We start from the raw sequence: 12,587 nt of genomic DNA, 5'->3' as shown, positions 1-12,587 counted from the left end.
TACAGTTCTTATGTGTAAAATTCTCAAAAAATAAGAAATAAAATATTTTAAAGGCGACATTTTAAAAAGTGTGCGGGTATAATGTTTTTATTCAGTCTTATGTCATTTAACAGGGATATGTACTGAAAAATATGTCATTAAAAAATCTTATCTGCAGCCGGGCGGTGGTGGCGCACGCCTTTAATCCCAGCACTCGGGAGGCAGAGGCAGGCGGATCTTTGTGAGTTCGAGGCCAGCCTGGTCTCCAAAGCGAGTTCCAGGAAAGGCGCAAAGCTACACAGAGAAACCCTGTCTCGAAAAACCAAAAAAAAAAAAAAAATCTTATCTGCATACTAAAATAGTATATTATTTGAAGATACATAGATATGTGATAAGACTATAAAAAAATCACAATAGTTGGGAATGATGGCTCACACCTACAATCTTAGCTCTCATGAATTTGAGGCAAGAAAATTATCATGGGTTCAAGACCAGCCAGGGATATGTGGAGGTACCAGCAAGCCTGGGCTAGAGTGAGATCCTATATGAAACACCAAAAAGGGAATTGGTGAAATGGCTTAGACAGTAAAGATGCTTGTCTCCGAGACTGACAACCAACAGCCCCAGGACCCATATGGTAGGAGAGCCAACTCCAGCTAGCTGTCTTCTGACTGCCACACACTTGCCTTGACACGTGCACATAAATTAAAAATATGTAAATAAATAATGTGATTTTTTTTTAATGTAAAGAGCCAAGCATAGTAGCACATGCCTTTAATCCCAGCACTCAGAAGGCAGAGGCAGGCAGATCTCTGAGTTCAAAGCCAGCCTGGTCTACATATAATGAATTTCAGGATGTCCAGAACTACAAAGTGAGACTGTCTCAAAAAAAGAAATAAAAAGGGGACTGGAGAGATGGCTCAGAGGTTAAGAGCACTGGCTGTTCTTCCAGAGGTCCTGAGTTCAATTCCCAGCACCCACATGGTGGCTCACAACCATCTGTAATAAGATCTGGCTCCCGCTTCCGGCCTGCAGGGATACATGCAAACAGAACACTGTATACATAATAAATAAATAAATAAATCTTTTTTAAAAAGAAATAAAAAGTAAAACAAAGGATGTAAAGAAAGAAAAAAAAATCACAGGTGGTAGCCAACACAGACTTCAGGATAATCACTACATCTTGTGGGGGAAACGAGGGTATGGTAAGAAAGGGATGTGAAGCTGGGGGGGCGGGTGCAGGCCCATAATCCCAGCACTTGAGAGGGTCAGAAGGTGAAGGCCATTCTGGACTACACAGAAAATTAGAGGCTAGCCTGGGCTATATTAAACTCTGTCTCAAAAGCAAGCAAACAAAACACATACATGCATGCACATGTGCAAGCATAAGAGCACATACAGAGTGAGAAAAGGGGGAAAGGAGGGAGGGAGGGAGGGAGGGAGGGAGAAAGAGAGGGAGAAGATTTCCAGGGTGCTGGCAATATGTCAGTCCAAGGTGGGGACCCGGGATACTGCTATAGGCTGTTATACTGTTATAGACTCTTCCATCTACTGTATGTAATTGGCTTCATTATCTAAATGTTAGAGAAAAAGGATTAAGAAGGCAAGAAAAAAGGCAGGTGTTAGCACATCCAACATATATATTTATATACATATATAATCCTGTCACAAAGTCACACCAGCACAAACACGAAACAAAAGAAGTGAAAGGTTATTGTCGGGCACTATTTAAAATGACAAAAACTTAGAAATAATACCGACAGCTATAAGTTGGGAACAACAACACATTCAGCAAATTGAGGCAGGATTCACCTGTGAAGTGTATGAAAGAAGTCTATGTATGGGTATGATGGCTCCAGTACATGTTATGTAAAATACATTATATATATATATACACACACACACACACACACACACACATGCATGCCCTGGGGGTACACCTCAGTGGTAGAGCACGTGTTTAACATATATAAAAACCTGGATTTGATCCCTAGCATAAAGGGGGAGCATATAAACTCATGGTGAACAATGAGAAAAGACTTTTGTATTAAAAAAAGAGAAATTATAGAATGTTACTGACATACCTAATATAAAATAGCACTTATATGCATATATGAATGACATTTATTTGCAAAATGGAAGCATTAAAGGAAGAAATAAGGACTAGGAGATGGCTCAGTAAATAAAGAGCTTGCTGCACAAATGAAAAGATCAGAGTTGGAATCCCAGCAGCCACATAAACACCAGGTGGTTGCGGCATCCTGCCTTCAATTCCAGCACTCCAAAGGCAGAGAAAGAGGATTCCTTGAGCAAGATATTGTCAAGCTCTTGGTTTAGTTTAAAGAGCCTGCCTCGAGGAATAAGGTAGGAAATGATGAAAAACAGACTCCCAACACAGCCTCAAGCCTTCCAGTCACAGGCACACACATACACCCATACATATGTGAACATGTACATACACACATCACAGGCACATGAAAAGAAAAAGGAAATCAATAAACTAATAAAAGGGGCTAGAGAGATGGCTCACAGGAAAGATCACTTGCTACGCTTCTAGAGGACCCATTTCAGTTCCCAGCACCTACATCAGGTAGCATGTAACTCTAACTCCACATGATCTGAGGCCTTGTTTAGGTACCCACATAGGTGTGGCATATGCTCACACAGACACACACACACATTCACATAAATAAGAATAACTCTTTAATAAAAAAAAAGAAGTAAAAGTAATTACTTATAGAAGAGGGACAAAATTGAAAGAAAGGAACTGAGCACAAACTCCTCTAATTACATAGTTTTAACTTTTGAATTGTGCAATTATTTTTACATATCCACATCATAGCCTAATCCTAAAGTAAAAGAATAAAGCAAGCCCTAGAGTTGAAAACAAGCTAAAATAAACGAGTAATTTTAGAAACAGCCCCAGAGAAGAAAGAGGTCTTCGCCAAATTTTGTGGCCAACACTTTGGCAGCCCCTATTTGGGGCATCTCCCACAGAGAAGTCTTAGATTTCATTTAACTATTCTATTGCTAGAGAAAGTACTGGGATGCTGTTTTGAAACTATGACTATCATAGGATGATCTAATTCAGTGCAGAACAGCTATTATAAACTAAAATAACCATATAGAAAGAAAAGATATGCAGGAACATAATCAAGGAGGTTGAATTTTTTTTTTTTTTTTTGGTTTTTCGAGACAGGGTTTCTCTGTGTAGCTTTGCGCCTTTCCTGGAACTCGCTTTGGAGACCAGGCTGGCCTCGAACTCACAGAGATCCGCCTGGCTCTGCCTCCCGAGTGCAGGGATTAAAGGCGTGCGCCACCACCGCCCGGCTGAATTTTTAAAATCAATATTAAATTTGAAAATTTAGAAAAACCAATGCAATGCTCTATTGGTAAATTTGAAAATATTAGGATAAATGTGTAATCTTTGGGGGGGTGGAGAGAAAAGGCACTGTTTTGGGGCTGGAATGGGACTACAGTACCATGTCACTGATCTGAATTGGCTCCCCAAAACCCATGTGTGATGGTTCAAAAAAAAAAATAGTTCCCAAAGGGAATGGCATTATTATAAAATGTGGCCTTGTTGGAGTAGGTGTGGTCTTGCTGAAGGAAGTGTATCACTGCGGAGGTGGGCTTTGAGGTCTCATATATGCTCAAGTGATGCCCAGCGAGACAGTTTATCTCCTGTTGCCTCTGGGTCAAGATGTAGGACTCTCAGCTTCTTTTCCAGCACCATGTCTGCCTGCACGCCACCATGTCCCACCACGATGATAATGGACCTCTGAATTGTAAGCCATTCAATTAAATGTTTTCCTTTATAAGAGTTGTCATGGTCACTGGGCAGTGGTGGCGCACACCTTTAATCCCAACACCTGGGAGGCAGAGGCAGGTGGATCTCTGTGAGTTCGAGGCCCACCTGGGCTACAGAGTGAGTTCCAGGAAAGGCGCAAAGCTACACAGAAAAACCCTGTCTCGAAAAACCAAAAAAAAAAAAAAAAAAAAAAAAAAGTTGTCGTGGTCATGGAGTCTCTTCACAGCAATAGAAACCCAAATTAAAACACCATGTCTAAAAAAAAAAAAAAAGCCTGCTGTGATGATGTGCATGTGTGATCCCAGTGCTGGGGAGGCCGAGACAGATGGATCCCTCGCACTCTCTAGCTAGCCAGTCTAGCTCATTAGATGAGCTCCAGGCTCCAGGTCATAAGAGAATCTGCCTCAAAAAAAAAGATGTGGACAGCACATGAGAAGGGGCACATGAGGTTGTGCCCTGGCCTCCTCAAGCACACACACACACACACACACACACACACACACACGCACGCACGCACGAGAGCGAGAGCGAGAGCGAGAGAGAGAGAGAGAGAGAGAGAGAGAGAGAGAGAGAGAGAGAGCGCACGCGCGCGCACACGTCACATAGATAAATGAATTGACAAATGAAAAATTGAATGAGTGAATGAAAAATAAATGTCCTCACTTGGTTAGGCATGTCTCTGGGGCAGTCTTTGATTGCTAATTGATGTAGAAGGGCTCAGCCCACTGTGGCCAGTACCATCCTGAGTAGTCTTGGGCTGTATAAGAAAGTTAGACAGAAGCCGCAGTGAGAACAAGCCAAGAAGCACTATTCCCTCGGGGGTGTCTGCTTCCGGCCCCTGCTTCGCATTCCTGCCCTAACGTCCCTTAGTGACGGATTATGACCTGAGAGTCATAAGATGAAATAAACCCTTCGCTCCCCAAGTCAGTTCTGGCCATCATTTTATCAAGCAACAGAAAGCAGACTAACGCAAGCGCATGCATAAGGCCCTGGGTGAAATCTCAAGATCCAAAAGACAGAGGCGGGCGAGGGGAGAAGTAAACACTTGCCCTGTAGTTACAAGAAAATACTAGATGGTAATGCAGAAAAATGGTAAAATTGTAAAATCACCTCTTTTTATTTTCTCATTAAATAGTGATCCAAGCAAGCATAATCAACGGATGCTGAAAGCCTTAAATCAGGTAGATGACAGGGCCAGAGTGGGATAGTTGGAAGGGCACTTGATCTCAAGCACAAAGACAGAGATGAGGAGAAGCTCTGTCACAAAGCACTGACGGGACTCACTAATAATGTGGTGTATACTTCAAATTAAACAAGAGGGGAGCTTTATGTTGGCAGACATAGATGTGCTTGCTTTTATCAGTCCATAATGTGCCCAAGTGTGGAAACACCACACTATGCCCCTCGAGTGCAATAGAATCATTGTCAATTAAAAACAAAATTTGGGAAAATCTCATTCAAATAAAATGTCACTGGTAAACTAGATGTCCACAGGTGGCTCGGGATCAATCCACAGATGACTCTCCAGTCCCAAAGGGAAATGTGACTTCTATGTGGAGAGGCCTGGCTGTTGCCACCTTAAGCAGGTGACTACACATGGCTTTAGCACAGCAGGTGCCAGGCAGCATGTGCCTCCCTTGTAGCAGTATATGAAAGACACTGTCACCCATCGATGCCCTTCTCAGACTCAGTGACTTTCCACCTAGGCAAGTCTTTGTTCTTTATGAGTCCCCGATATAAGAGACATAGAGGAGCAAACCAACCAAGCTATCCAGATAGATCCAGAATGAGGAGCATTCGTAGGAATCAGGGCAACAGTCTACTCAGGAAGAAGGGATGTGGGGAATGGTTGTCTACACGAAGGGGATGCTCTTGATCGGATCGGGTTTTAAACAAGAAAAACAAGATGTTTGCAGGATGACTGAGGAGCCTCAGATTAGACCATTAGAGTTGAGGCAGGCATGACGCTGCAATCATGTCACTTGAGGGTGGGTTAAGTACTTAGGGATCAAACTATATGTTTTGGCTTGTGATTTTGTTTTGTCTTAAAGACAAGGTCTCACTATATAACCCAGGCTGGCTCCAAACTCACAATTCTACTGCCTAAACATCCCAAGCACTGAGATTACAGGTATATATCACCATGTCTGGCTCTAGAGAAGCTTCTAGAAGATGAAGTGTAACTTTAAATGCTTTCCAAATCTCTGTGTATATATATTTTTGACCTTCTGTATCCTCAGATTTACATCTGTATATTCAAGTGGCCATGAATCAAAAAACGGTTTTCAAGGCACCTATACTGAGCATTCACACACCATCTCTTGCTATTATTCTCTGCACAATGTAGCCTAACAGTGATTCACACTGCATTTGAAGTGTGTTTGATATCATCAGTACTCCAGAGAATATTTAAAGTACACAGGAGGCTGTGTCTAGATTGTGTGTGAGTACTCTACCATCTGACACAAGGGATTTGAGCAGCAGTAGATTGCTGTCAGCTCAGAGTGCCCTGCAGACAAACTCTCAGATTCCAAAAAACAATTGAATACATACATTTACATGAGAAGTAAATATGGCAAAATATTAAGAGTGTTAAATTTATGTGGGTTCTTTGTGTTCTCCTTTCTGCTTCTCTGTATTAAGTATTTCATAATACAAGGGCAAATTTAAAGTGAAGCATAAAATACAAAAGGAAAAGGCTGGAAAGATGACTCGGTAGGTAAGAAAGAGCACTTGCTCTGCAAGCAGACTTTGAATCCCTAGCACCTATGTAAACAGTAGGGCACTACCACATTTACCTGTAACCCCAGTACTGTGGGTGGTGGAGACAGGAGGATTACTGGGAATTGATTGCTGCCAGACTAGTTCCAAGTTCAGTGAGAAACTCTGTCTCAAACAGCTAAGGCAGAGAATGAGAAAACTGAACAACTAATGTCTTCCGCTAGACTGCCTAAGTGCACGCACACACACACACACACACATACACAAACATGCACTCACTAAAAAAGAATACAAAAAAACCCGAACATACTAAGTAATGCAACCAGGTTGCTTAATTCCACAAATATTTGTTCATGGAAAAATATACACAGTGTATAATGGGCCAGGAAGATATTCAATGGATAAACTGCTTGCTTTACAAGCTTGAGGACACAAGTCCAGATCTCTAGAACTCATATAAAGCCAGATGTGATAATACACATCTGTAATCCCAGCATTTCTACAGTGAGATGGGGGACAAAGAGAGGAGAATCCCTGGAAGCTCTTGAGTGGGCTAGCCTGGTGTACTCAGTGGCAGACAACAAGAGACCCTGCATCAAGATGGAGAGTAAGGACCAACGCTGGAGGTCATCTGCTGACATCCACACTGCCCATATTCACACACAAACACAAACCAGGCACAAAGAAAGGAAAAAAATTAAAACAGTGTATCCTAGAATAAGAACTGATTATATACTCTGAGTAAGGACAGGTTCCCAGTATTAAAGAATGGTGTTGGCTACTAAACAGACCGATTTCACTATCCTGTTTCAGAAACAATCTCCCTTGGAACTCCATTGTCTAAGGCCAAACTAGGTTATTTGCAATGGGGGACCAGAGTCAGGTCTCCCTGGAAATGGGCCTTCTCTCATCAGCAAGCATAGGCCAAAAGACAAGGCAGCTTTGAAGACTCCTGTTTACAGATTCAGAAGTAAATCCACCCCAGGAATTTCACAATGGTGTCTTCAAACATGTAAGTGTTCAAAAGGCTGGAGAATGACCTCTCCAAGACAAACATCCACCAAAGTAATAGTAATCATAATTTAAGCTTATCTTTGAGGGACTGCTTTCAGAATTAAGATAACTAGTGTTTCTGGGTGCAGTCAATCTTTGTTGGATAATTGGATTCCTTAAAAATTGTTTTTTTTTCTTTATAAAGCAAGAATAAAAAAAAAAACTAGTCAAAGGTTTTGTGGAGTTTTGGAAAGAAAGAGGGCAAACTGTCCTCAGCACACTGGCTCCTGGGAACCAGTGCTCCACCCATCCCAAGCACACACACCCCTGGGAAAGGTAATCCTGAATTCCAGAGTCACTGGCTTCTCCTTCCTATCCGGAACCTACAGTTCAGAACATTCACCCACTAACCACTCCATCCGTCCTGAAGCTCTTCCCTCCCTGGACACGTGGGCTTCCTCTCTGCAGGCACATCTCCTGCTTCCTTTACTTTCTTCCTGTGACATGGGAATTTCACAAACCTCACTCTCCTCTCTTCCTAAAATAGTTCAACCCCCTCCACAGCTTCAACTCTCTCCTTTCTACATATGACTCCAACTAACATCAGCCTCGTGTTAGCATCATTCTTGAATCCCACACCTAAATGTCAACTACCTGCTGCAAACAGGCACCTCATTGGCCCATGGGTGTTTTAAATCCCATCTGCTCAGAACAGAAAGCAAGACAACTCTCTAGAAACTTCTACACCTCCAGTTCCTCTGTTTCTTCCTATGTGACATCCTTAAAGAATACTGTACATCTTACCCTGAGTGTCACTAGCCTCTCAACACCCTTCATTTTACTGATCCTGAACTCTGAGATACTATCTGTAAACACAGTGCACAGGTCCCCATGCCAGGTTTGGAAATCACTGCTGTTTTCTTATCTAGTTGTGTGTGTGTGTGTGTGTGTGTGTGTGTGTGTGTGTGTGTGTGTGTGTGTGTGTGTGTGTTTCATGTGTGACTGTGCATTATATTATGGGGATCCAAGGACAACTCTGTTCTCTCCTTCCATCTTTGAAAGTTCCAGGGATCCAACTTGGGTCATCAGGATTGTGTGTAAGCAAGCACTTCACCCTTGTGCCACCTTGGTGGCTGGATCACTGCTTTTTGTATGACACTTTCCAGATGAAATCAGCCCAAGGCCATGCTTGTCACCCATAAAACTCAGTTAAGGTTTGTTGTGGTGCCCCTGGCCTCTTGAAGGATCTTACCAGAAGCTGTATGGCTCAGAACTGCCCTTTTACTTGCTACTGAAGAGTGGGCATGTTAGTCTTACATCACAAAGGGGACCTTTTATGAGACAGTCTCTGCCTGTGAAGGGAAAACCAGGGCAGAGGCAGCATCCAGGCACAGTGGAGGGACTTGCTTTGGGTTGGTTTAGTGACCCACTTATTCCTTGAGGACATCTGTTCCGACCTAAGAGCACTCGCCTGAAGGAGATGCTCAAACGTCCAGAGGGGACTCTTCTGGAGTGACAAAGCAGGTAGGAAAAGGACACAAAGGTGTAGGCCAGCCATCCAGAACCCCATCCATGCTCCAATCCAAAGGCCTGCTCTCACATGCTCTATTTAAGGTGTGGCCATGATTTGGAGCAGATATTCCCCATGAACAAAGGCTTTTGTAATTACGAGAGGGGGCTGGATCTAGGCAATGAAGGTGCACTCACCCACGTGGCTATATATGGAAGTTAGAGGCTGGTATAGGGATGCCCACCTATATTGCTTTTCCATTTCCTTTTTTTTTTTTTTTCCTTCTCTTTTTGATCATGTCTCTCACCAAGCCTAAAGCTTGAAGTTTCAAATGGACTAGCCAGGCAGCGTGTCCCTGGTCCTAGGTGCAGGGGGTTACAGGCCGCACCAGCTCTTTGCATGGGTGCTAGGAATGTGAAACTGGGCACTCACTCATGCTTCAACAGCAAGGGCTTTACCCAAAGAGCCATCTTCCTACCCTCAAAAGAGTTTTTAAAGTATGAGAGCTGAGTATAACTCAATGATACAGCGCTTGTTTTGCATGCAGGAGACACGGGGTTTGACAGTCAGCACTGGGGGGCAGAGGGAGAAAACACAGTGTAAAGTTAGTTGGAAACAGACTGCAGGAGGCCTTGAACTCTAAACCAAAGCCAGTAGATTTTCATCTCAGGCCAATGGGGAGCCACCAAAAGGTGTGTGGGAGGAATAGACTGGGGAAAACAACCTTTAAGAGATTAACTTTATCATGTTCTGGATAGAGGCCAGAAGTAGGAGACAAAACTTCGACACTAATAGCCAGGTATTTTATATTCAAAAGGCTTGAATTAGATTCAAAGGCGGGAGGTTGATTCTTGGAATGGGTTAGGGCAGTGAAGGGTGACTAAGAACAAAGTAGAATGACAGAAAAATGAAAATGCTGTAATGAAACCTGTCACACTGCATGCTAACTTACACATTTTTTAATATTAAAAATCCAGATCTGCTTGCATATGCCTTTAATGCCAGAGACTGAGAGGTAGAGGCAGGCAGATCTCCATGAGTTCAAGTCTAGCCTGATTTCTATAGTGAGTTCCAGACCAGCCAGGGATACATAGTGAGATCCTGTCTCATAAAGGGGGTGGGAGGACTAGAGAGAGATGGTTCATCAGCTAAGAGCACTTTTTGCTCTTACAAAGGACCCAGGTTTGTTTCCCAGCACCCACATGGTGGTTCACCACCATCAATAATTCTAGTTGCAAGAGATCTGACACCCTCTTCAGACCTGCATGGCTACCAGGCATACACAGGGTACACATACACACGGGCAAAACACTCACACACACAAAGTTTTTAACAAAAAAAATAGTTTTAAAAAAGACACAAGAGGTATTTTAAAGGGGGGGGGAGTAAATTTTGTGACTAATTAAATTTGGGAGCAAAACAAAGGGAAAAGTCCCAAACATGATACCCAGATTCTAGAACGAATGACAAACAGAGTGCCCGTGCCATTAGAAACTATGAGCCAGATAGTGTGTGGAGGAAAGATGAGGCATCCCAGTTGGGGACAATGGAGTTGAAATATCAACAGGACACATTGTCACCACATTTAAAACCCTACAGGCCAACTTGAATTCTCACAGTGATTCTCACTGTCATTTTTTTGAAGTAATATTTCTGTTCTTTGAGATCTTCAGTGTGTTTTGATCATATCCACCTCCTACCTCATTCCTCCCACTAGCTCCTCCCATACCCACCACCATCTCCTCACCCCCTTTTCTCTCTCTTTCTTCATCATTACATGTAAATATATAAATACAACCTGCTGAGGCCATTTAATGTTGCTACTATGCCTATCTTTTTAGATTAACCACTTGGTACTGGATAACCAGTTAGGGGGCTTATCCTTGGGAGAACTGATTCCCCATCTCAGCTGTCTCTCACCAAAACTAGTGTGTGACTACCCCTCACCAAAAACTAGTCTGTTTTCCAAATCTCTCTGCCTTTGGTTCATTTCCATCTTTGGTCCATCACAATCACCAAGCTATTATCATGTCATCTAAACTGTCCCCAAACTGCTCTGATTACTTTCTGATTCTGTTCTTACAAAGCAACCACATGATCTTTTCATAAGGAAAACCTTGTCTACTTCCTTGCTATAAAAAGGTTTAAAAACCATCATGTTGATATTAAGATAAAGATGGAGTCACACTGGTTACATGGCCTTAGTCCTTTCCTTGTGTAACTCTGACTCTACCTTACAGTGTTAGGCTTTGAAGTGTTCCAAATTCTGGCCTTTGTGCATCTGCCAGAATAGTCCCCATGCACCCTGATACCTGCAACTCTGGCCTTTGTGCATCTGCTAGAATAGTCCCCATGCACCCTGATACCTGCAACTCTGGCCTTTGTGCATCTGCTAGAATAGTCTCCATGCACCCTGATACCTGCAACTCTGAGACTGCCACCCCTACTTAGCTTCTAATTTCCCTCCCACTATGACATCAATAATCTCTTCCATGGGGCTCACTTCCTTCCCGAGTTTAAAGCTCTCCATCATGGTTGTCACTAATCATATCTATTTTTCATACAATGCTTTATTTTATCCTTTCCATAACTCTCCCGTCTCTATTAGAGATGAGGAAATGAGACTCTGAGTCTCAAATAATTTGCCAAAGATGGTATTGTAAGGAAGTGATAGAACCATTAATTCAATACCAAGACTGTTAAATGTTTTATTGTATCATATAACCTCTGACCATTCAAATCCATCACCTAGGCATTGAAGACCTCTAACAAATGGGACTTAGGCAAGCTGCATGGCTCAGCAGGCAAAAGTGCTGGCCACTAAGCATGATGACCTAAGGTTCATCCTGAGACCCAAGATTGAAGAAGAGATCTGAGTTCTGCAAGTTGTCTTGACCTACACACTTACTAACACACACACACACACACACACACACACACACACACACACACACACACACCATAGCATAGCATAAATGCCACATACACTAAATAAATGAAATAAATTTTAAATCCAACTAGGGCTGAGGAGATGGCTCAGAGAGTAAAGAGCTTACCTTGCAAGCGTAAATTTAAATTTAGGTCCCCAGAACCCACATAAAGCCAGGCATAGTAACATCTGTTACCCCAGAGCTCCTATGGCCAGATGTGTGATATCTGGAGAATCCCTAGCTGGAGAATCCCAGAAGCTTGTGGGCCAGACATCCTGACATACACAGAAGCAAAACAAGAGACCTTGTTTCACACAAGGTCCTCAGATGCAAAGGACTGACACCCAAGTTTGTCCTTTGACCTCACGGCACCTACACTCAGCCATGTGAATACATACACATGAGTGCATACACATTATACCCCAACAAAAAGGAAGAGGGGGTAAGGGTAAAAATAAAAAAACAGGAGAGGTAGCACACACCCCTAATTCCAGAACTTAGAATACAGAAGCCAACTGAATCTGCATAGCAAGTTTCAGGCCAGTCAGGGCAACAGGATGAAATTTGGTCTCAAATAAGCTGATATACATATATATATATACATATATATATATGTATGTGTATGTATGTATATTTAAATAAG

This window comes from Peromyscus californicus, unplaced genomic scaffold, assembly GCF_007827085.1.
Source record: "Peromyscus californicus insignis strain IS unplaced genomic scaffold, ASM782708v3 Scaffold_8__1_contigs__length_139910024, whole genome shotgun sequence".
NCBI classification, from domain to species: domain Eukaryota; kingdom Metazoa; phylum Chordata; class Mammalia; order Rodentia; family Cricetidae; genus Peromyscus; species Peromyscus californicus.
Note: the sequence above shows the minus strand (reverse complement) of the source record.